General features: G+C 43.6%; 1 protein-coding gene and 1 pseudogene across 2 annotated transcripts in view; both read right to left on the minus strand.

Moving 5' to 3' along the window:
* The window catches only part of GALNT14 (polypeptide N-acetylgalactosaminyltransferase 14), a 392734-nt gene that overhangs the window by 238456 nt on the left and 128465 nt on the right, over positions 1-25813 (minus strand). The gene's annotated exons all lie outside the window — the stretch shown is intronic.
* Positions 5668-25813, minus strand: part of LOC132585204 (haloacid dehalogenase-like hydrolase domain-containing 5) — a 38424-nt pseudogene continuing 18278 nt past the window's right edge.

The raw sequence follows: 25813 nt of genomic DNA on the forward strand, positions 1-25813 counted from the left end.
TGACGAGGAGGAACTGGAAGGGTTAACAGACCTGGAAGAGTTGCCAGCCAGTTCCTCAGCTGAACAAACAGCAGCTGGCCCATCAATCACTCTCCAGGCACCAGTGTCAGCTGTTGACGATCAATCTCCTCCAAACTCTTCTCCTCCCATCTCAAGAGTTCGAAGCAGGCTCCGGAAAGAACTTTCAGAGCGAAGACATGAGGCACGTCGATGCTTCAGATCTCTCAGCCCTGAGTTCTAGCAGAGTCACCGCCACCCAGGGAGCAGGCTGATTGAGACTCTCATATAGCTCCCACCCAGGATCTAGTAACCTTGTGGAAGCAACAAGTCTATTCTCTGGCTTGCATCCACGCTTCTTCCTGAACCTGACCTGCTTGATTTCCTTGGCACCCTGACCTTTTGGCTTTTGGACACTGACTTCTGATTCCAGTTTGTGATTCTGCATTGGTGACTTGGCTCCTGCTTGACTTCCTGGACTTTGACCTTGGACTGGCTTTGGACTCCTGCCTGCCTACACCCTGAGAACATGACACCTGCTTAGGATTGCTGTATATGTTTCTTGAATGATAACTGGTCAAAGAACTAGTATTTCCTATATGAGGAAAAATCCCTGACTGATAAAAAGTGTATGGCTTTGTTCCATGTTAGATAGATTGGTTAGAACTAAATGGGGAAAAACATGGATGGGAGTAGACCTGTGTTGTATTACTGACTGAGCTATAAGACAAGATGTGACTTTAAAATTTTCCAGGTGTGAAACAAGCAAAAATTGTATGAATAGAAAATGCCCATGATGATAAAAATAATAATATCCACTGTGCCTGAATCCCAATGCACACAATTCCTGGTATTTTGGTTTTCTCCTGTCAGCAGCTTGGTTTATGCTGACCTCTAAATATTCAGCTCATTATACAGTATAATGTATAAATAAAACAGAAACAGGCATCCGTATTCTCCAGGAGGGTATAATAATCTGCTTCCTTTCCTTTTAATTATACAGGATTTGTCATCTTGTGTCAGAAAGCACTCTTACGGGCTAATTTATTGTTTCACAGAATTAGATACTGGGAACTGGCATGTACATAGAGGTTCAAAGTAGTGTGGCAGAAATAATGGCATATTTATAGTCAATACGGTGGCATGATACTTCCTAGCACCTGCTGTTCTTGAGTGTGGCACCCAGTAGTATTTGGGATTCCACTTGTTGTTTGTGTCCACCCCCCAAAAGATGTTCATGAAATAGAATCAGAATTGAAGAATATATACATATAGAACCTTGATTTTTTTAGGAGTAGATTCACTTTCTCTACATATAGTTTCAAATGGGTCCACAAATTCCAAAAATACTCAGCTTCACAATGTATAATTTCTAAAAGATGGAGTTTGCAGGCTAGATGGTCTCGCCATGTTATGATTTCTTACTTTGGTGGGGCTCCCGGTGTATTAAAAGATTATGGTTCATCAGACCCATAAATCAGTTTTGAGGGAAGGAACAGTGTTACCTTGCCCAGACATTAAAATAGTTGTGGGTTGGTGGCATTTAGATGTTATCAGTTCATTTGTACAGTTGGAACTGGGCTGAAATTGAATTGAAAGTGAAATGTAAAATCCACCTCTGGATACATGTTTCAAGTACAATCTCAGGCCACGATAAATTGATTTTATCAAGCCTTCTTGGTATGGAAGGGGGGCGTTGTTAAGCAAAGACTTTCCTGTTTGAGATGGAGAAAGGATGTTTATGTAGAAGGAGAGTGTGTGGAGATGGCTGTCCTTAGCAGTAGGGTGCATGTTCTAGGGGCAGGCAGAGATGTCAGCAGTGTAGGAGGGGCTAACACCCAATGTCACAAAAAGCAAATACTGGCAATAGAGGCAAGGTAAACAGGTCTAATTGAATGTGTACTGGCTGTGGCCTCTTTCCCCCATTTCCTGCACCTGCCAGCACACAGCCCCGAAGAAAGAGCAATGGAATATTATGAGCTTTGATCCTAAGCCTGTGAATTAACATCTCGACTTCAGACTGACCCTGTACAAATTGGAACTCCAGAAGTGGCATTCATCCCAGTTCCTGGGAATTGCTGTAAGCTTAGTGCTGCCTTGCTATCCCCCCTTGAGGAAACTCTGGAAATGAAATGCAGCCTTTTGTCAAAGGAAAGAATTTGTCATCTTTACATCCCTGGGCTGTAGCCTCTCCTGCTCCAGATTGCATATAAATCCCCCCATTTTGATGGCTAGCCTTGGCCATCCATTAAAAAATTAAAGCTTTCCTGCCCTTGCTGCAGGAGCATCAATAATCCCTTAGGGCTTTCTTCATTTCTTCACACTGCCACTGGGAGCTTTGCATATTTATAAAACTGGAGAGGGCTTCAGATGCTATATATTGTTTACTGCAGGTGCTGATAGAAGATATGCAAAGAGCAGGTTGCTGCCAAACTCGGTTTAGCACCGTCTCTGCTGGCTCAGCTAAGGTAGAAGATCCTCTTTACTGCTCTTACATGGTTCAAGTCAGGATGAGATCCCTAGTACTCTGATACAGGCTGCTTCAGGAAGCAGACTGTTTGGTCTGTGGGGCTGCTTTTGAGTTGCTGATAGTATCAAACATGTGCATTGATAGGCATGTAATGTACTGCATCATCTTAATCATGTGACATCACGCTGATAAGCAGTTAGTCAGCCGAATGACTGGGTTAGAAGTCTGGCTAGTATTTTCTTGACCCAATTGGCCTCTTGAAGGCTGCCTTCTCCCCCTACCCCATTGCCAGTCCACTAGACTGCTAAGACCCACTGTGGGCCCCCAAACAAAGATTCCATCTGGGCCACCCTCAGATAACCCTGATGCAAACCAAATAGCATAACAAAACATATCACTTGCCTGGCTGTTACCACACATCTGTAACAATAAGTCTGCATGCCCATCTGTCTGTTCATTTGTAGTAGGCATAATTCATCAGAAAATAAAACTAGAAATCTCAAAATTGGCCACAACCTTCAAGATGATAATGGGAATTCCAGGGCCCAAAATGAAGGGAGTCCTGGCCTGTTACCTCTAGACACTCTTCTTCCATGTTATTTGCAATGGAAGCTAACCATGTGTAGCAATTAAACTGCCAGACTAGGATGTGGGTAACCCAGGTTCAAATCCCTATCCTGCCATGGAAGCTTGCTAAGTGACCTTGGATCCATCACACACACTCTGCCTAACCCATCTCACAGGGTTGTTGTGAAGATAAAATGGAGGAGAGGAGAACAATGTAAGCTGCTTTGGGTTCCCCTTTGGAGAAAGTCGGGATATAAGTAAATAAATAAGCTCTAAATTCTGTTCTTAGGCAGATTAACATTTATTATCATGTATGTAAAGGGGAGGGGAACATCTTTTGTTAAATTATGGGGAAATATTAATCCCCCTCTTCTGTTCATAATATTAACAAAGGTTTGCTGCTATACTTCACTTTCTATTCATTTGCCTCCCCTCACCCGGCAAGATCAGAGCATGCTGCGCCTTGGCCCTGCTGGCCACGACGCGGTGTGCATCTTATCTTTCGAAGGACGTGGTTCCGGAAAGGAGGGGGGAGAAGCTTCCAGCATGTTCTTTGAAATATAAGATACAGGCCACATTGCGACCAAGTCATGGCATGCTCTGATCGTGCCGGGGTGGGGGGAGAGGCGACCGGAAGGGAAGGGCCCTTAGGTGCCCTTGGACCGACACTGATCCTAGCAATAACTACGCCCTGTCCTGGCTGGTCTTGCCTTGCTTCGATGCTGGTTTGGCTGATGTGTTTGGCTAATCTGAGAAGCAAGGGTTTACCTCAGCCCTGTAAACCCTTTGCAGAAAAGCTAAGCCAGCAGAATCATAATGCTCTTTACTGTGGTCTTTCTTTCCTGTGCCTCTAGAGGGTGCAGTCAGATCTGCGTTAGTATTTTTAAAAATGCCTTTTGTGATAAGGGCGTGTGGCAGGTTGCAGGGGCCCTCCACCTGATTTGAGTCTCCCTGGTTTGCTCCTCTTGGCAGCCCTGCCAACCCAGAGACAGCAAGGAATGAAGAAGGGGTAGAAATTGTGACTGAGGGTGACATGATAGAGGTTTACAAGATTATGCATGGGATAGAGAAGGTAGAGAAAGAAGTGCTTTTCTCCCTTTCTCACAATACTAGAAAGCATGGACATTCAATAAAATTGCTGAGCAGTTGGGTTAGAACTGATAAAAAAGGAAGTACTTCTTCACCCAAAGAGTGATTGACACATGGAATTCACTGCCACATGAGGTGGTGGTGGCTACAAGCATAGACAGCTTCAAGAGGGGATTGGATAAACATATGGAGCAGAGGTCCTTCAGTGGCTATTAGCCACAGTGTTTGTTGGAACTCTCTGTCTGGGGCAGTGATGCTCTGTATTCTTGGTGCTTGGGGGGGCACAGTGGGAGGGCTTCTAGTAGTCCTGGCCCCACTGGTGGACCTCCTCATGGCATTTTGTTTTTTTGGCCACTGTGTGACACAGAGTGTTGGACTGGATGGGCCATTGGGCTGATCCAACATGGCTTCTCATATGTTCTCTTATTGTGGCAGGTGGGATTGCTAATATATCCTCAGGCAGGTGTTACCTGGTACCTTAGTGCACCACCTCTAGCGCACATGCTTTCCAGCTAAACTAGTTTTCATCAGAATCTGATATATTAGCATTGAATCAAGTGTAAAGTACTGTTAATGCCACATTTGCAATTTCTGATTGAACAGTATTTATGTCCATTTAACCTTTTGTACTCCAAATTTTCTGTTCTTTTACTAAACCTCATCCCTTTCAGTCTGCTTTATCCTGTATATCTCACTTAGATCTTAAAACCTTGGATGTAGGAGACTGTGTCAGATCTATGTTCTGTAGAGTAGTTAGCATTCTTTTGATATTAGAGTGCTTGGTAGTATTAGAGATACACAGTTTGGATTTAGAAATATGCAAAATTCACTAAATGACATCATATTTAGAATATTCACAATATTTCTAAATCTTAATTTTGTAGTCCTGGAAATTTATTAATTGGGAGAGTTTATATGCTGCCTTTCCAGTGAGCTGTTCAAGGTGGTAATTTGCAATATTAAAAACAAGGGTGGAAAATAGCTTAAACCAGCATTCACCATCTTAAAATTAAAAACCACAACTAAGTCAGGTTAGAAGAAGGCCATAAATACAGCTTTAAAAGATGGAACTCCTCAGTTAAAGGCCTGGATAAAAATGAGGTTTTGGGCCTTGGAACCCTGTTGCCTTCTATAGAAAGTGGGTTAGGCTGCTTGGCAACAAGGCTGATATAGCAAGGAAATAAGCATGAGAGCAAAGCTTGTGACTGATGTCTGTCTGCACTTATGGAATACCAAAGATGGAACAGAAAGCATTTTTACATTCATTATTTCCTAACAGAAAAGTAGGCATAGCTACTTTATAATCTCCCTTCTCTTCTTTTGACGACATAGTTTTGATTAATGCTTTGCATGCTGAAACACTTCTCCTTAGATCCTTAATTTAATTTAATTTGATTTTTGGATTTATATCCCGCCCTATCCTGCAAGTGGGCTCAGGGTGGCTTATAACGCACCCTAATGAGTCTCTCATTGACTAAGATTAGGGTCTGGGTTCAGGTTTTGCTTTTTTTATTATTTTTACAATCCCATCAAAAAAACAAAAGTGGAGAATTTTCCTTTACTTTGGCTTGGGTTAAAGAACAAACTGAGCTCTACCTTTGTATCCCCAAATGAGTTGCAAACAGCAGGCGCATCACTCCCTTTTCTAGTTCCCTTTGTGAAAGACAAGTTCGATTTTATCATCTATGTCATGCACAATGTGAGAAGCCTCTACTAGGCTTGGGTCAAAGTGGAAGTCCTGGTGCCCATGGAATACTGTCTCCATCGTGCTCATCTTACAGTCAGTGGGCACATCTCCATGGTGACTGTAGACCCCAGTGCAGACTAGAATAGACTGGCAGCTTGGCACGCAGCTGAGCGAGACAGTGGGATCTTTCTTCACCTCAGGGCATTCTTCGCCCTAGGTATTGGCAGCCATCACAATCACATTTACTTCAGCCTGAGCTTGGAGGTAACAGTTGTAGAGGTTTGCCCTGTAAACATCAGCCATTGGGTTGTCCCCAACAGCATACAGATGACGCAGAGGGAATTTCTACCACGACTCTCCATCTGCTGCTTGATAAAATGTTCAGTGTAGCAGTAAGTAACAATGCTGGGTTTGCCAATCAGGGCCTTGTACTTTAGTTCCTTTCCCATCATTTTCTTGTAGATGCTCTCCGGGCACACAAGGAAAGTGCCATGACCGAATCTTGGCATTTTGGCTTCTGCCATTCACAAGAGATCCATGTTGCAGACCAGGATAGGCAGATGTGGGTATGGCACAGTATAGAGCTCAACCACTGGATTCCCATTGCTGAGGATCATGTCAGTAATAAGCTGCAGGCATGTTTCCCACCGGATTGGCTCCCCAAACAGGATTACCCCCTCTATGGTGGGGAAATCGGTAGTGGGAGGAGGCAGTTCTTTTGGACTTCAGCTTTGATCAACTATATCAAGCAAAGGAAATGCCTTCCTTACATCTTCAATGGTAACAGCATGCTGGAATCCCAGGTCCCTGGCATTCTGTGCCACAGAATACCAGCATGCACTTGTCATGGAACTTGTGGAAAAGATGCAAAGGGCTGTGACAGAGGATCACACATTCAGGAGAAATATGGGTCTCCCCAGAGGCTCTTCCTGCAGGACAGCTGCAGCTGGCAACCCCGTGGTGGCGGCTGAAGTTAGCCCTGCTTCATCCCCCAAGCTCGGGCAACCATCTCTGGAGTGCTGTGCTGCTCTGCTTTTCGAAGTGCCATTCTACATATGATTTAGGTTAGCCAATCCCCACTTGGGGGCAGGGGATCCCTTGTTTTGGATGCCCACCCCCTCACTTAGGGGTTATCAGAACGCTAAGGTGAGGGGTGTTGAGTGACCTAGGCATTATACTCTATGGAAATCAGTCCCCATAGGATATAATGGAGAATCGATCTGTGGGTATCTGGGGCTCTGGAGGGGTTGTTTTTTGAGGCAGATAGATACACCAAATTTTCAGCATAGCATCTGGTGTCTCTCCTCAGAAAACCCTTCAAGTTTCAAAAATATTGGACCAAGGGGTTCAATTCTGTAAGCCCCCAATAATGGAAATAACGGTCCCTTTCAATGTGATGGCCAGAACTCCCTTCAGAGTTCAATCATGCTTGTCACAACCTTGCTCCTGGCTTCACTTCCAAAATCCCCAGATATTTTCTGAGTTGGACCTGGCAACCCTAATATGATTCCCTCTTTCCTATAGTGTTTGTATTTACTTAGGAATAAGGTTTAAGATAAGTAGATTTGTAGTTCAGATTGCAGATGAATAAGGAATTTTTATATTTACTTTTAGGCCCTTTTGATATATAATAGGCACAATATATTAGGCTTTTGAATAGCTGTTTCTGTGCTTTCTTCTCTTTGTGGGAAATGATAAGGGACTAAGAGAAACCTTTAAAATGTTGTCTTGTTTTTAGTAGGACATGGCTGTTTCTTATTGACTTTAGTGGGCTTTGGAAGAGTGAGACATTCAGAATGTTTAAAGTTTCAAATCTGAAGGGATGCAATTTTGAATCCAAATTTTGGTGTTGCTCACATCCCTAGGCAATGTTTTCAGCAATACTGGTTGCTGGATGCAATTCATTGCTTCTAAGTCTTCCTCTTCTTTTGGGTTTGGATCCCATGGTACTGGAGCAGCATTCAAGGATTCCTGCCTTTCACAATATAAATTATGGGTATAATATTGGGCTGCATTATTCGTTTAGAGTTGTTTTATCTGCAATGTATTGGCCAGTTAACCATTTTTACAACAAACTTGCAGATAAATCCGAAAGTTAATTTTTACCCCAGCTTGCCTACCTATTGTATTTAAAAGAAAAATAAAACAGCCAGCTTCTGAAAAGGTTTCCTTGTTATGAGCATACTTTAAGTCTTGCTTATCACTAGCGATCAGATGAGTAATTATTTACAATCAGAAAAGTGGGAACAGGCCGAGTATAAAGAATGCTTTGGTTATTTTATGCCTTTTTTTCTGAATCTGGTTGACAAAAGAGAAAAAACAATGAGGTGAATGTTTGCTTAAACATTCTTCCTGTGAACTCATGTGGCATACTGCTTTAATCCAGAGCTGGTATCTTGAAAAAGCCTTTTCTGTATCATCAAGAAGGCAAGATCAAGAGTAATTTCTAGCAGTCAGTTGTGTCAAACCGAAAGCCTTCCCCAAGTGGAAGGAAGATGCCAGTTTCCCCATATGGTGACATACTGGAGGGATCTTTCTGACACTCATTCTCTTTGATTTCTGTCCTAATTTGCTGTACTGTTTGCTTTGCCAGCCTTGAGACCAGGGTATATGCACCATTACAAGCTGAGTTCTCCAAGAGTGAGATTATGAATAAAACCGCCTTAAAATCTAAACTGCTAATTGCAGTAAAGGGAAGAAAATACCCCCAAGTAGTAACCTGGAGTTAGGCTTATTTGGAGAGTGCCAAACTATCACCAGAGCATACAAGTGGGCAGCCGTGTTGGTCTGAAGCAGCAGAACAAAGTAGGAGTCAAGTTTGACCTTTAAGGCCAACAAAGTTTTATTCAGAATGTAAGCTTTCATGTGCTCTAAGCACCCTTCATCAGATGAGGAATCAGGTACAGTGAGCAGAGCTACATATAACTGATAGGAGTGGCTTAGAATGCAAAATGGTACAAATTTAAGATCATAAGAACATAAGAGAAGCCATGTTGGATCAGGCCAATGGCCCATCCAGTCTAACACTCTGTGTCACACAGTGGCCAATTTTTTTATTATTATTATTTATACATATACATACACACACACTGCGGCTAATAGCCACTGATGGACCTCTGCTCCATATTTTTATCCAATCCACTCTTGAAGCTGGCTATGCTTGTAGCCGCCATCACCTCCTGTGGCAGTGAATTCCACATGTTAATTACCCTTTGGGTGAAGAAGTACTTCCTTATATCCATTTTAACCTGACTGCTCAGCAATTTCATCGAATGCCCATGGGTTCTTGTATTGTGAAAAAGGGAGAAAAGGACTTCTTTCTCTACTTTCTCCATCCCATGCATTATCTTGTAAGCCTCTATCATGTCACCCCACAGGCAACGTTTCTCCAAGCTAAAGAGCCCCAAGCGTTTCAACCTTTCTTCATAGGGAAAGTGTTCCAACCCTTTAATCATTCTAGTTGCCCTTTTCTGGACTTTCTCCAATGCTATAATATCCTTTTTGAGGTGCGGCGACCAGAACTGCACACAGTACTCCAAATGAGACAGCACCATCGATTTATACAGGGGCATTATGATACTGGCTGATTTGTTATCAAATCCCTTCCTAATAATTCCCAGCATGGCATTGGCCTATTTATTGCAATCGCACACTGTCTTGACATTTTCAGTGAGTTATCTACCACAACCCCAAGATCTCTCTCTCTTGGTCAGTCTTCCAGTTCACACCCCATCAACTTGTATTTGTAGCTGGGATACTTGGCCCCAATGTGCATTACTTTGCACTTCGCCACATTGAACCTCATCTGCCACGTTGACACCCACTCACCCAGCCTCAACAGATCCCTTTGAAGTGCCTCACAATCCTCTCTGCTTCTCACCACCCTGAACAATTTAGTGTCATCTGCAAACTTGGCCACTTCACTGCTCACTCCCAACTCCAAATCATTTATGAACAAGTTAAAGAGCAAGGGACCCAGTACTGAGCCCTGCGGAACCCCACTGCTTACCGTCCTCCACTGCAAAGACTGCCCATTTATACTCACTCTCTGCTTCCTATTAATCAGCCAGTTTTTAATCCACAAGAGGACCTGTCCTTTTACTCCATGACTCTCGAGCTTTCTAAGGAGCCTTTGATGAGGAACTTTATCAAAAGCTTTCTGGAAGTCAAGGTAAACAACATCTATCAGGTCTCCTTTGTCCACATGTTTGTTCACCCCCTCAAAGAAATGTAACAGGTTAGTGAGGCAAGATCTTCCCTTCTAGAACCCATGCTGAGTCTTCCTCAAAAACTCGTATTCATCAATGCGCCTACTCTTTCTGTCCTTGATAATGGTTTCTACCAACTTTCCCAGTATTGAAGTCAGGTTGACTGGACTGTAATTTCCCAGATCTCCTTTGGAACCCTTTTTAAAGATGGGGGTGACATTTGCTACCTTCCAGTCCTCAGGAATGGAGGCAATTTCAATGAAAGATTACATATTTTTGTCAGGAGATCCACAAGTTCAACTTTGAGTTCTTTCAGAACTCTTGGATGTATGCCATCCGGACCTGGTGACTTATTAGTTTTTAATTCGTCTATCAGTTGTAGGACCTCCTGTCTTGTCACCTCAATCTGACTCAGGCCTTTCAACATCCCTTCCAAAATTAGTGGTTCTGGAGCGGGCAAACACTTCTGATCTTCCACAGTGAAGACGGAGGCAAAAAATGCATTCAGCTTCTCAGCCATTTCCCTATCCTCCTTCAGTAATCCTTTGACCCCTTGGTCATCCAAGGGCCCCACTGCCTCCCTGGCTGGTTTCCTGCTTCTAATATATTTGAAGAAATTGTTATTGTTGGTCATTATGTTTTTTGCAATATGCTCCTCATAGTCCCTTTTCGCCTGCCTGATCACAGTCTTGCATATGATTTGCCACAGCCTGTGTTCCCTTTTATTAATCTCACTTGGACTGGTTTTCCACCGCTTAAAGGAGTCCTTCTTACTTTTTACAGCTTCCATTACTTTGTTTGTTAACCATGCAGGCCTTTTCTTATACCTGTTTGTGCCTTTCCTAAATTGTGGTATATATTTTATCTGAGCTTCTAGGATTGTAATTTTAAATAGCCTCCAAGCTTCCCCAAGGGTTTTGACTGTATTTACCTTTCCTTTTAGTTTCCTCTTCACATGCCTCCTCATCTCAGAGAATTTACCCCTTTTAAAGTTAAACGTGGTTGTGCCGGTCTTTTGGGGCAACTCCCTATTTATACAAATGGTGAAATCAGTAACGTTATGGTCACTGCTCCCAAGTGGTGCTATCGCTATTACATCTCTCACCAAGTCTTGGGCATTACTTAAGACCAAATCCAGGATCGCCCCATCCCTGGTAGGTTCTGAGACCATCTGCTCCATAGCACAGTCATTGAGAGCATCAAGAAGCTCAAGCTCTTTCTCTCGACCAGAACACATATTGACCTAATCAATCTGCGGGTAGTTAAAATCACCTATTACGACACAGTTTTTACGTTTAGCCCCCATCTTTAATCCTTCCATCATATTATAATCGTCCTCTCTCTTTTGATTTGGTGGGCGATAACAAACTCCCATAGTTAAATTTCCTTTTGGGCCCTCTATTTCAACCCAAAGCATTTCTAGAAGGGAATCTAATTCTCTGACCTCAGTCTTACTGGACCGTATACCCTCTCTGACATACAGAGCCACCCCAACTCCAACCCTTCCCTCCCTATTCTTCCTATATAACTTTTATCCAGGAATCACCGTGTCCCACTGATTCTCCTCATTCCACCAAGCTTCTGAAATTTTCACAATGTCTACGTTTTCTCCCAACACTAAACATTCCAATTCACCAATTTTACTTCGAACACTTCTAGCATTTGCATACAAACATCTATAATTTCCCAGGTAAGCTAGGCCCGCCGCCTTCCTCCTGCCGCCTCGAGACTTTGGCAGACAGTCCATACTGTTCGTCACCATCACAGTGGACAACTCTGATCTATTACCCGGTAGAAGAGTAAAAGCTAACCCTTCATCTCTTTGAGATGAGTCCTCCCGAACCAGAGACATTTCATCTCCTGTCGGCTTTCCCCTAAGATTTAGTTTAAAAACTGCTCTGCCACGTTTTTTATTTTAAGCGCCACAGCCTGGTTCCATCTGGGGACAAGTGGAGACCGTCTCTTTTGTACAGCTCCTGCTTGTTCCAGAAAGCATCCCCGTGCCTAACAAACTTAAACCCTTCCTCCTTACACCATTGTCTCATCCACACATTGAGACTTCTGATTTGAGCCTTTCTCTCCTGCCCTGCACGTGGAACAGGTAGCACTTCCGAGAAGGCTACCTTGGAGGTCTTGGCCCTAAGTCTCCCACCTAGCAGCCTAAATTTTTCCTCCAGGACCTCATGACTGCATTTCCCCACATCATTGGTGTCAACATGCACCAGGACCACTGGTTCCTCCCCAGCACTATCAGCCTATCTACTACACGTGTAATGTCCGCTACCTTCGCACCAGGCAGGCAAGTCACCATACAGTCAGTACGCGGTTTTGCCACCCAGCTGTCTACTTGCCTAAGGATTGAATCAACAACTCCCAAGACCCCCCCCTCTCTCCCTGCCCAGGGATGGTTCCTTGGCGTGAAAAGATTCCTGTTCACCAACTGAAGAAGAGGTCCTTTCTGAGGGCACATTCCCCTTACCCTCAGCATGGTGCCCTGTTCCCTCTCGACCCTCATGCTCCCTGGCAGTAATGGGGCTGCCATGTTCAGAGTGGGGCTCATCTAATATATCCCCGAGAGTCTTCCCCGAGTGCCTAACTGACTATCTCTGCTTCTCTAGGTCAGTCACCTCGGCCTCAAGGGTACGAACTCATTCCTTGAAGACCAGGAGCTCCTTGCATCAAGCACACACCCAAGACTTCTGTCCTATGGGCAGACAATCATACATGTGACACTCAATGCAAAACACTGGAAAGCTCCCACCCCCCTGCTGGCATTCTATCTTCATGATAACTTTTTTAAAATATACAGTCCCCTTTTAAATCCTGTTTATTTATGTCGCTCCCCTTCTGGAGGTCAACTTACCTTATTGGAGCTCAAGGAAATTAGGGATCTGGGTTCCTGGTCCTTTCAGAACTCCCTGGCTCACGCCTCTGGCAAGGCACAGCTTAACAATGCAAAGAGGGTGGGGAACACAGCCACTCCTAATCAATCAGCAACAATCACCTTCACCCCACTCAACCAAACAAACAGCAGTTCCACAGCAACCACAGAATTTTCAGCAGTCACACAAACTCAGAAATTCTCAGCAACTTCCCCAGCTGCTCACCCTTATATCAGTTATTCTCTGCTCCATCTCAGAGCTTCTCTGCTCTCTCTCAGAACTCTCTCATTTCATTGCCTTTGGCACACCCCTCTTACCAACCCCTGCTTTTATTTTGACCTGGAGAATTTCAGTCTCTGCCTGGATGGGCTCCCTGAAGTGTTAGGATATGGCAGAATGCATGTTAGCTGCGTCAATTGCCTCATTAGCTGGAGCACCGCAGGCAGCCCCTCTGCTGCCTAATTCGAGAACTTAACGCCATCTTCAGATGGCTCACTGCACTCCTGCAAGGCAATGGAACAGCAGGCAGGCAAGCCCAAAAGATGCTCCCCTTAAGGATGGAAGCAATTAAAACAGCTCATGAATTGGAAACAGGAAGCCACTGCTTGCCTAAGATCATCCCATCTGGCTTAGGTCTATTCACTAATATCCTCAGAGGTCAAACACATCTGCAAACTTCATAAAGGAGGCAAACCTCTGCATACCACTATACTCTTGTTTTTTCTGCCTTCCATAAGGTTCCCCATTCCATCTGCTTTCTTTTTTCTGAGCCTTGTGTATACAGGGGAGAATGGTCTAAAAGTTCAAGTCATAAATAAATACAATTAAATAAGAGGTGCTGTAGACATCAAGGACAAATCAGCCTCCCCAATAATATGAAGGTGCTTTTTACCTGTTTATGTCCTGGTGTGGTCAGATCTTCAGAGGGGACACTTTGAAAGCCAAAAGTCTTATGGTTTAAAAATGGTTCAGTAGAAGGCTAAATCTGTCCACTCTCAGAATATCTCTCAAGAAAGATCAAACCATTAAAAGCAAACTGGATTTGTAAGGATTAATACTGAGAGGGAAGAAGATTTTAGCAGAAAAAAAACAGAAAAGGAAAGCAGAAACAGGTAGGAAAGAACTTAGACCTACACATCCTGCTTTATAGTAAGGTTTGTCTCTTGATGTCCAAAGGCACAATCCCAAAGTTCTCCTGCACAAATTACACTGAGTTTAATGGAGACTGCCCAAGAACATGTATTCCACTTACAAATGCTTTTCCCCCCCTAAAACCTGAAGATTATGGTCACCCTATGATGTATACCCAGACAACATAAAATATGTCTTAAGAAGTTAGTGCCTTTCAACTTGAGGAACTAATTTTCACAGAGTGAAACCAAAGAATGGAGTACTAGTAGTAGATCAAACTCAGCATATACAATAGACTAGAGCACCTATTTAACAGATAAACCATTTCAAGCACAGGAATGTCATAAAGTGGGGAAAACACTGAAAATTGACATATCCAGACAATCTTATGAAGAGAAAGCGAACAATCATATTTAATACATGATAGAAGACTGGAATTCCCAGTGCTCTGAAGCCATCAATGAAATTGCTCCCTGGCATCCTCTTTGTTCCTGTCCCATGATATACAATGAAGCTCAGGAAGATGAAGCGATAACTTAGATAGCTAGAGCAAGTGTACTGCCAATCTTACAATGAAGCATCAAGAACATCTTATAGGGCATTTATGAAAACCTATGAAAAACTAAACCCACTATATTTTAATGTATTTTTTCTAATGGCAAACTAGAATGATGTATATATTTATGTTATATGTTATAAGGTAAATTAGTTGGAAAGGAAAAACTTTTGGGAAAGAAATGCCCTCATTTTGACCCAGGCTTATTAGCAATAGAATAAGTAACAGACATTCTCACATTCTGACATGTTACCGTTTTATTGGTTTCCCACGCTAATGTAACCCAGATCAAAGGTTTTCTGAATTTGTTAATTTTATTATTCTGCTATTTTGTACCACTTTGCATTCTAAACCCCACAAGCTATATGTAGCTCTGCTTACTGTACCTCATTCCTCTTCTGAAGAAGTGTGCATGCACACGACAGCTTACATTTTAAATAAAAATTTGTGGGTATAAAGGTGCTACTTGACTCCTGCTTTGTTCTATGAGATGGCAGTGAAAGCTGAGAGATTTTTCTGCAACTCCCATTGCATCTGCTGGTTCTTGCCCAGCACAATTATTTAGGGTAATTTGGTCCTTAACCTCCCTCTCAGGGAGAACCCAAAATATTCAGCCCTTAGCTGTGAGGCATTTGTGAGTTTTTTAGACAAAGTTTTGTCTCTTCACTATGACCTGCCTACCATAGCTGATACAGTAAGGGAACTTGAGGCCCCTTGACTGTCTTCAGACTCAGTGTTTGACACCTTCAGCTGACTCTCTCAGGCTGATGCTGACAGGCTCCTGGGTGCTGTTAGGACAACCACGTGTCTCCTTGACCCATGCACATCATGGCTGGTGAAGGCCAGCACTGATGGAATATGAGGCCCCCTGATGGACATTCCGTAATTCTTTCTGTAATTCTGGGGTCTATCCAGGGGGATTAAAGGAGGTTGTGGTAACATCGTTCTTTAAAAAGGCATTGTTAGATCCAGTGGATCTGGCCAAATACTGCTCAGTTTCAAATTTATCGTTTCTGGGCAAGGTAATTGAGAGAGTGGTGGCCAAGCAGATCCAGAGTTTTCTGGAGGAAATGTCAGCCTTAGGCCTATTCCAGTCTGGTTTCCACCCTGGCCATGGGATGGAGATGGTGCTGGTCACCCTCATAGATGATCTCCACAAACAGCTGGATCAAGGTGGGTCAGCATTGCTGTTCTTAGTAGACCTGATGACAGCATTCAACATGGTTGATCACAACCTGTTGGCCCACTGCCTTGCTGATGCAGGAGTTTGTGGAATAGCCTTGAAGTGGCTAACTTCCTTCCTCCAGGGTCAAGGACAGAGGATAGAGCTGGGAGAGAGGGTGTTGCCTCACCAAGGGCCAATTCCCTGTCCTATATTATTCAACATCTACAGCATGTCACAGAAATGAGTACACTCCCTCACATTTTGTAAATATTTAAGTATATCTTTTCATGTGACAACAGTGAAGAAATGACACTTGGCTACAATGTAAAGTAGTGAGTCTACAGCTTGTATAACAGTGTAAATGTGCTGTCCCCTCAAAATAAAGCAACACACAGCCATTAAGGTCTAAACTGCTGGCAACAAAAGTGAGTACACCCCTAAGTGATAATGTCCAAATGGGGCCCAAGTAGCTGTTTTCTCTCCCTGGTGTCATGTGACTCGTTAGTGGTACAAGGTATCAGGTGTGAAGAGGGAGCAGGTTATCGCTCTCACTCCCTCATACTGGTCACTGAAAGTTCCACATGGCACCTCATGGCAAAGAACTCTCTGAGGATCTGAAAAAATGAATCGTTGCTCTACATAAAGATTGTCTAGGCTATAAGATTGCCAAGACCCTGAAACTGAGCTGCAGAACGGTTGCCAAGACCATACAGCGGTTTAGCAGGACAGGTTCCACTCAGAACAGGCCTCGCCATGGTTGACCAAAGAAGTTGAGTGCCCATGCTCAGCGTCATATCCAGAGGTTGGCTTTGGGAAATAGATGTATGAGTGCTGCCAGCACTGCTACAGAGATTGAAGGGATGGGGGGTCTGCCTGTCAGTGCTCAGACCATATGCCGCATGCTGCATCAAATTGGTCTGCAGGGCTGTCATCCCAGAAGAAAGCCTCTTCTAAAGATGATGCACAAGAAAGCCCACAAACAGTTTGCTGCAGACAAGCAGACTAAAGACATGGATTTCTGGAACCATGTCCTGTGGTCTGATGAGACCAAAATAAACTTATTTGGTTCAGATGATGTCAAGCGTGTGTGGTGGCAACCAGGTGAGGAGTACAAAGACAAGTGTGTCTTGCCTACAGTCAAGCATGGTGGTGGGAATGTCATGGTCTGGGGCTGCATGAGTGCTACTGGAACTGGGGAGTTACAGTTCATTGAGGGAACCATGAATGCCAACATGAACTGTGACATACTGAAGCAGAGCATGATCCCCTCCCTTCAGAGACTGGGCCACAGGGCAGTATTCCAACATGATAACGACCCCAAACACACCTCCAAAATGACCACTGTCTTGCTAAAGAAGCTGAGGGGAAAGGTGATGGACTGGCCAAGCATGTCTCAAGACCTAAATCCTATTGAGCATCTGTGGGGCATCCTGAAATGGAAGGTGGAGGCGCGCAAGGTCTCTAACATCCACCAGCTACGTGACATCGTAATGGAGGAGTGGAAGAGGACTCCAGTGGCAACCTGTGAAGCTCTGGTGAACTCTATGCCCAAGAGGGTTAAAGCAGTGCTGGAAAATAATGGTGGCCACACAAAATATTGACACTTTGAGCCCCATTTGGACATTATCACTTAGGGGTGTACTCACTTTTGTTGTCAGCAGTTTAGACATTAATGGCTGAGTGTTGCGTAATTTTGAGGGGACAGCACATTTACACTGTTATACAAGCTGTAGACTCACTACTTTACATTGTAGCCAAGTGTCATTTCTTCAATGTTGTCACATGAAAAGATATACTTAAATATTTACAAAATGTGAGGGGGTGTACTCATTCCTGTGACATACTGTATATGCACCTTTTCACCCAGCTGTTATAGAGTTTCAGGATGGCTTATCACCAATACACTGATGACACCCAGCTGTATCTGTTGATGGATGGACGGCCAACTGCTGCCCCATTCAATTTGGCCCTGGCACTGGAAGCCATGGCTGGATGGCTGAGGCAGAGCTGGCTGAGATTGAATCCTTCCAAGATGAAGGTCATGTGGCTGGGGGGAACAATCCGATGTTGGGGTGCCAACTCCCTGCAATTAATAGCAAGCCACTGATATCGCCATGACCATCAAGAGCTTGGCCATGCTCCTGGACCTTGACCATCAAGAGCTTGAGCATGCTCCTTGGGCATGTTCCTCCTTATCAGTGGAAGCCCAGGTAGCAAACATTGCTCAACTCACATTTTTCCAACTTTGTCAGATCAGGCACCATGCCCCCTTCCTCTCTAGCCCTGACCTGGCTACTGTGATCCACACAATAGTCACCTCAGGGTTGGATTAGTGTAACTCACTCTACGTAGAGCTACCCTTGAAGATGACCCGGAAATTACAGTTTATCCAGAATGCAGTGGCATGGGTATTTACAAATATCCCAATGACATCCCACATTCAACCTGTGCTTCATCAGCAAGTTGAGTAACAGATCCGCTTCAAGGTTCTGACCTTTAAAGCCCTTAACAGTCTGGGACCAACGTACCTGCAAGACAACCTCCCTCAGTATGCCCCCTGTAGAACTTTAAACTCAGGAGACCAAAATTTACTAGTGATCCCTGGCCCAAAAGACATCCAGCTGTCCTCTACTAGAGATAGGACCTTCTTGGCCCTTGCTCTGACCTGGTGGAACTCTCTGCCTAGTGACATCCATGCCCTGTGGGACTTAGTACAATTCCTCAGGGTGCATAAAACAGAGATGTTCCACCAGGCCTATGGTTGAAGACAGCAATGGCCTTGTAAATTGGATTCTGCCAAGACCTTCTCCATGCCCAGTCTATGATTCACCCTATGGAGAGAGAGGAATTTTTATGCCATCAACTATCTGGAGGATGTTATTGTTTTGTCTGTTATTGTTACCTATTTTAGCTTTAGTTATTGTATATTTTAGCTACTTTATGCTCTGACAAATGATGTCCACCTCCCTGAGCCATTTGGGGGAAGGTAGTCTATACATTTAATAAATAATAATAATGCTTCTGGAAACTTCAGGTGCAAGCTCAGGAGGAAGAGATCTAGTTGTTAATGTGCTTTGCAGCCTTGACAATATGATGCAGTCTTTTCACAGCTGTCCAGGCAGTAGTAATCTATCTGGTAATTGCTCTGATGGGAGATCTTTACCCAGCTCCAAAAGTTAAAGCAGCTATCATTTCCCATGATGGCTGCCCTACCAAGCCAAGCAAGAACAAGGGGGCAACTGTTAACAGCAGCACATTAACTTGACACATAGCTGACAGCTAGCAGACAGGCGCCTTGCTATTTTGAGCCTTTGCATCTCAAATGAGTCCACTGCTGGCTCTAAGAAAGGTCTTTGGATAATGGGAAAGCAACTGAGAACAGGAATAGTCAAGATACCCACAGCTGGGAGAGGTCAACAGTCTTCAAGGCTGTCACAGAACCTGCAGGCAAGAAGATAGCTGGTAGAGTGCACAAATTAGCATGCCAGGTATCTTACTTATTTCTCGCTTTGGTCTCTTGGTGTCTTCATTTGAAGGAGAGGAAAAGGATTACTACACAGGATGTATGTTGTACAGATCAGGGGAGCAGCCGCAGGAGGGAAACACTGTTCTGTATCCAACCACACATTGTGAAGATTTAAGAGCACTGACGTTTTCGGAAGAGAAGACAGTGATTTCTACCAATTCCTCCCTCATACTATTGTCCACCATTTTGCCACTTGTGATGTTCAAGAAGAAGAAGAGCAGTTGGTTTTATACCTCACCCTTCACTACCCAAAGGAGACCAAGTCCCATGGGGAAATGTTGAAGGAGCTGGATAAGTTTAGCCTGAAGAGGAGATGACTGAGAGGTGATATGATAACCATCTTCAAGTACTTGATGGGCTGTCATAAGAGAGGATGGTGCAGAGTTGTTTTCTGTTGCCCCAGAAGGTCAAACCAGAACCAACAGGTTGAGATTAAATCAAAAGAGTTAAACAGTAAGAAGAACTTCCTAACAGAATGGTCCCTCGGTGGAATATGTTTCCTCAGGAGGTGCTTGGCTCTCCTTCCTTGGAGATTTTTAAACAGAGGCTAGATGGATATCTGACACCAATGTTGATACTGTGAAATGAATTAGGCAGATCATAAGAGGCAGGGCAGAAAAGTTGCATCACTGCTTAGTTCTTCTTGTCCTTTCTTACACGCAGCAATTTTTCTCCAGGCCACTTTAACAAGGGATCCTGGAGGTTTTTGCCAGCTTCTGGGCATGGATCAGGGGTCACTGGGGATGTATGTGTGTGGAGGAGATATTTGTGAAATTCCTGTATTGTGCTGGGAGTTGAACTAGATGATCCTGGAGGTCCCTTCTGACTCTACGATTCTATGATTCCTGGAGTGGCTTACTATCATCTACCCCTACAAGGTAGGTGGGGGCTGCGAGACCTCTGAGAGAGCTGTGACTAAGCTAAGATCAACCAGCTGGCTGCATGTGGAGGAGTAGGGAATCAAAGGGTTCTCCAGATTAGAGTTCACCACTCTTAACTACTACACCACACTACACCACTCTCTCCAAGGGTCCAGTACCACCAGGAACAACATTTCAGGGGCTCAGCAGAAACCTGGGGTGGGGGAAAGAATAATCAGAAATCTTCCAAAAACAAGTGTTCTTAAGTTTCCAGGCTGGATACAATCCTGTCACTAGCTCTGCAATCCTAAACAGAGTTACACCCATGTAAGTCCATTGAAGTCTGTAGGGTTAAAGGTAGGGTTGCCAAGTCCAATTAAAGAAAAATCTGGGGACTTTGGGGGCGGAGCCAGGAGACTTTGGGGGTGGAGCCAGGAGACATTGGGGGTGGAGCCAGGAACAAGGATGTGACAAGCATAATTGAACTCCAAGAGAGTTCTGGCCATCACATTTAAAGGGACAGCTCACCTTTTTAAATGCCTTTCTTCCATAGGAAATAATTAAGGATAGGGGCACCATCTTTTGGGGCTCATAGAATTGGACCCTCTGGTCCAATCGTTTTGAAACTTGGGGGGTATTTTGGGGAGAGGCACTAGATGCTATACTAAAAATTTGGTGCCTCTACCTCAAAAAATAGCCCTCCCAGAGCCCCCAATACCCACGGATCAATTCCCTATTATTCCCTATGAGAATTGTTTTCCATAGGGAATAATAGAGTGCCTAGTAGACATTTCCCTCCCCCCCACACGCTTTCTAAAGGGGTGGAGGGCCTCCATACCAGGGAATCCCCCCTCCCTGCCCCCTCCCTCTCTCACACACACAAATACTTACTGTACTTGGTCTTCTTCCCTCTGCCTGCTGTGAAAACGAAAGCAAAGAAAGGGAGGGGCCGTTCTCCGAAGCCCTTCCTGTTTCCTCCTTCCTGCCCAGCCTTAAAGGGGCAGACATTTTACAAACTGCTACACCAACATGAACCCTACAGGTATGTTCTCCCCCCACCCACCCCCCGCTTCCTGATTTCTGGAGACCGGGGGATGAAGCTGCGAACCCAGAAGTCTCCCACCAAAGCGGGGGGGTTGGGAAGCCTAGTTAAAGGGTATAACTTTGCTTAAGGTTTCAATATAGGCCCTTCAATTTTCTTTCTTTCGTTATGAGTCTAGAGACCAATACGGGACAGATTCTTCTCAAACATTAGCAAAATTAGCCTCTGCTACTTCCAACACATAAGATGGCAACCACAGCATTGCTCTAAATGTGCAGGGCTTCAAAAGAGCTAATTGTCAGAATTTTGAGGCAGTCACAGCTACCACATCTGCTAGCAGATTAACTGCCACCTTGGCCCTTGAGCCAACCTGAGAAAACACCAGCATATCAAAATGACATCATGCAGGAGAAGAAGATGGAAACTGACCAAGGACAATGCTCAGTCTCACTCAGCCTGATCAACATGGATGCCCATTTTCTTGCTTCCCTCCCCAACTATGATCCTACCTTTACTAACTCCACATCCAGAAACAGTGTTTTTTAGGAAAATTAATTTTGTTTGTACCCTAAATATTTAGGGTAAGCTTTATAAAATATAAGATTATTGTTTTATAGAAATGTGTTAATTCATGCTGGATATTGCACATAGCATGCAACCCAAATATAGCATCCAGAGCACAATCTGGAGTCATGGGAACTGCAACTTTAATTGAATGTAAGCAAGCATCAGGTCCTCACAAGGGTAGAGAACAGTATGGAAATCAGCTGAGAGTCAGCTTCTGATCTCCTGTTCCAGGAAAGTTCTCACTGAATACCAACCTTGTTAAAGAAACAGAGTTAAAAATAGCAGGGCAGCTGCAAACCTGTTCAGCAACTGCTGGTGTGCCAAAGCAAAAAGATAAGCTTGGCTTATGTGTAATTGTGGCAGTCAAAAATTGTATGTTCAGCTGGTAATATGGTAACAGTGAAGTTCTCAGCATCATCAGGCTTGCATCCACCAGAGTGTTTCCACTGACAAAAGCATGTCATTCTTGCCTTACCTATTCAGCAGCAGCCAAAAAATGCCCCCTAAAGAGACTTATCCAAGGTCTACAGCGAGGGACAAGAAAATAACGTTGTGTTCCACTGAAAGAAATCCTTCCACCCACAGAAACACTCTAGAGGATCCAAGGCCTAGTTTTTACTAGAAGGGACCAGGGAACTGGAGTGGGGAGGATGAAGGGGGGGTTGTTAATGCTATTTGTACTTTCATATCCATCATAAATGCTAAATTGCTAGCAGTACATTCACCTCTCCTCCTTCTCCAGGAGGAGATACTGGATGGAAAACGGTAGTGACAGCAGGAACTGATCTAAACCTTTGATCTTTTGCTAGCTACTGCTGTCACTTTCCAAGGTTCCAGGTCTGAAAAGATCGTGACTGACAGCTCAGAAGATACAGCAGGCATAACTGAGAGAGAAAAAAATGTGTCAGCCTGTACCCTTCCCTATCTCTGCTCAGTAATGAAAAATGAAATCAGTCTTTGTAAGAGACATAACCTAGCCAAGGACCCAGTAACAAGGCCATATCATTAACTTATTTCCAGTACTGCATTGCTAGTCCCACTCAATTCAACAGTGAAACACAATACATTTAATTAACATTTAATTCTTATGAGAACCAAAAGGTGAGAGTATCACCTGAAATGTAGGGAAGTGCCAGAAACCCAGCCAAACACCCTGTATTAGATAGTTTGCTTCTTGTTTATTCTCCAGTATAGCAACACCATGTGTGTGTTTGTGGCACTTTCCTCATAGCAAAAGGCATGCCAGTACAGTGCAGCAGCAATGGGACTTCATGGCAAGTTTCTTCCATTGTTTCCTACCCCAATCCTAATAGTGGCCATTCCCTGCACTACTGAAGACTTTTCAGGGGGGTTTCAAAGTCAGCAATTGAATATTGTTATATAACGTTTGCCACAGATTCTCTGAATTTCCAGTTCTCATTAAGTAAATGAGTCCCTAGCCCTTTTCATTGCAGAGATATGCCTTTTCCCTTATACCTCCACAACAGACATTGCCAGGATCTCTTTAAAAAAATGAAATCTGGGAATACAGAAAACCATTATTGTTGTAACATTATATTGTTATATATATATTTTTAAAGCCCCCTACACATGTTGGGGAGAATAGCTGCTACCATAGGGGAAATGTCTGCCAGGTGGGTACAACCAAGAAACTTTAAATTTCCTGCCCACTTGACAGCCATCCGTGCTTTCCTATGATCTTTTCCAAAACTTTAAAGCAAAGCATGTTTGGGAAAGTTCACTGAAAAGTCAAGGAAAGTCTGATAGATGTAGAAATGCACCATGATGCTGTAGGGGATCAGGAACATAGAGCAAATTACCCAGAAAATGGCTTCTGTGTGTGCATAGATAAAGCCTATGTACACACACATGCACAAAGGGAAGAGGACAGATAAAGGTAGGTTGGCTGGTGGATGAGAAGGAGAGAAGGAAACAAGAGTAGGAGAGGTGAGATACTATGGGGTTTTTCAGGGAACAGAGAGGGGAAAATGATATGCCCCTGCAGGTTCCTAGTTTGTCTAACCTAGATGTGATCAGAGAATGAGTAGCTGTGGCTATATCATGTTTATCCAAGAAAATTCAGGTTGAGGTGTGTGTTTTTTTAGTTGAGACTTAGTACATACATTTGTCTATATACCTTTGCTGTTTTCCCATATGCTCTGCTAATTTTGTGATCAGACTGTGCAGGCTGTGGCTCAGTTGAGGAGTCTCTGGTTTGAATGCAGAAGGTCCCAGGTTCAGTCCCTGGTATCACCAGTTGAAAAAGAACTAGGCAGTAAATGATATAAAAGACTTCTACTCGACAGCTGCTAGAGAGCTGCTGCCAGTTTGAGTATGCAATAGTCACCAGAGGTCTGATTCAGTATATGGCAGCTTCATTTGAGTGTTCAAGCAATGCGATCTACACAATGCTACTCATTTAAATTGTTCATCTGACGGCACAGGTGCTAAAACAGAATGAATGGCAAGTGATTCTGAGTTTGAGTTGCCTTGATGACCTGACCATGACTCCTGCAGATACTGCTTCAGTAAATGAGACAATATAGTTCTTGACCTGGGCCAAAGCAGCTGCAAACTTCAATGACAAAGCTGCTACTGTATAACTGCAAACAGCTCGGCACAGTACTCTGCTCAAGATGAACTTCATCAGGGAACTCTGAGGCAGTTCAATTAGGAACTCATCCCATGTGTAATTGAGGGAATTTTTACAAGGTACCTCTGCCTGTTCGTGGAAAGTCCTTAGAAAGCCTAGTTATCAACACCAGCCGTAGTGTTGTGACATCATCCTATTCAGTGGATGGACCCATGTGACTAATTCAGAAAGCAAGAAAACCACCAGCCAGGAGAAATGAACAAGTACAAATACTAACAGTAAAAAAAAGAAAGAAAAGAAAATAGGCATTTGCACAAATAATGTAGTTTTCAGAATAAAATCTGGCGCACTGAAAATGCTAGTTTAAGTCTAAAATCAAAACTGGTGAATATTTGAAACCACCCTTAAAGTAAGACATTAAAAGTTAACAAAATATATAAAGTAGCTGTACATTAAAGTTACTTCCTATTTAGCTCCTTTCCAACGTTTAAAACTGAGTGTGAATTGCACATTACTACTGCAAGTCAAATCTTCAAAACAATGTTTCCTTCTTGGAACTTGCTTTTATCAGGTTCTTCTGCCTGCCATAAGAACAATTCTTAGCTCACTAAATCACATAATTCACTGCAGAAATATGAGGGAACTTGCCAAGTGAGAGAATGTCACTGGGTGACCTAAAGACACTTGGCTCTATTACACAATTCTGTACAAGTGTAGAATCATCCCTGCGGGGAGATAAGAGATCATGCTGGGAAAATCATAGCATCTGCTTTAGCAAAGACTCACACTACTGCAAGCACCACATGTCTTCCTGGAGAGTCTGAATTTAAAAATGCCTTCCTTCCTCAAAGGAACAAGGCAACGTGCCCCACCCACTCACTCCACCCTCACATTTAGACAGCAAGCAGAACATCTATAAGATTTTCTAGGGAAATAAATGGTGACTTTTCAATGTAACAGCTAGGAAGACTGCTTAAGCTGCTCATCATCTGTTAGGGCAAAATGAGTTCCCAAAAGTGTACTCTAGTACAAGAGGATGTCCTATGCTACCCTGATCTCATCAGATCTCGGAAGCTAACCAGGGACGGTCCCGGTAAGTTTTTGGATGGGAAACCACCAAGGAATCCCAGAGTTCCTATGCAGAGGCAGGTAGTGGCAAACCACCTCTGCATGTTTATTGTCCTGAAAAAACCCTATGGGGTCACAATATGTCAGCTGTGACTTGACAGCACTTCACACACACACACACATTAAAGAATTATACTCTGTAAAGGAAAGGTAATCAAAGCTAAATCAGCTTGTCTTTTTATCCCTCTCAGGGTATCATGTACAACTAGGAGACATTTAGGAAGGGCATTGTTACCCAGGAAACAGGGATTACATATGGAGGCATCACTTCACATCTACCTTATCAAACCTGACAGAGAGAGACAGACTTTTAAGAAATTATGTCAACTTTATGCACTATAAAAA

Source organism: Heteronotia binoei, chromosome 1 (genome assembly GCF_032191835.1).
Source record: "Heteronotia binoei isolate CCM8104 ecotype False Entrance Well chromosome 1, APGP_CSIRO_Hbin_v1, whole genome shotgun sequence".
Classification (NCBI taxonomy): domain Eukaryota; kingdom Metazoa; phylum Chordata; class Lepidosauria; order Squamata; family Gekkonidae; genus Heteronotia; species Heteronotia binoei.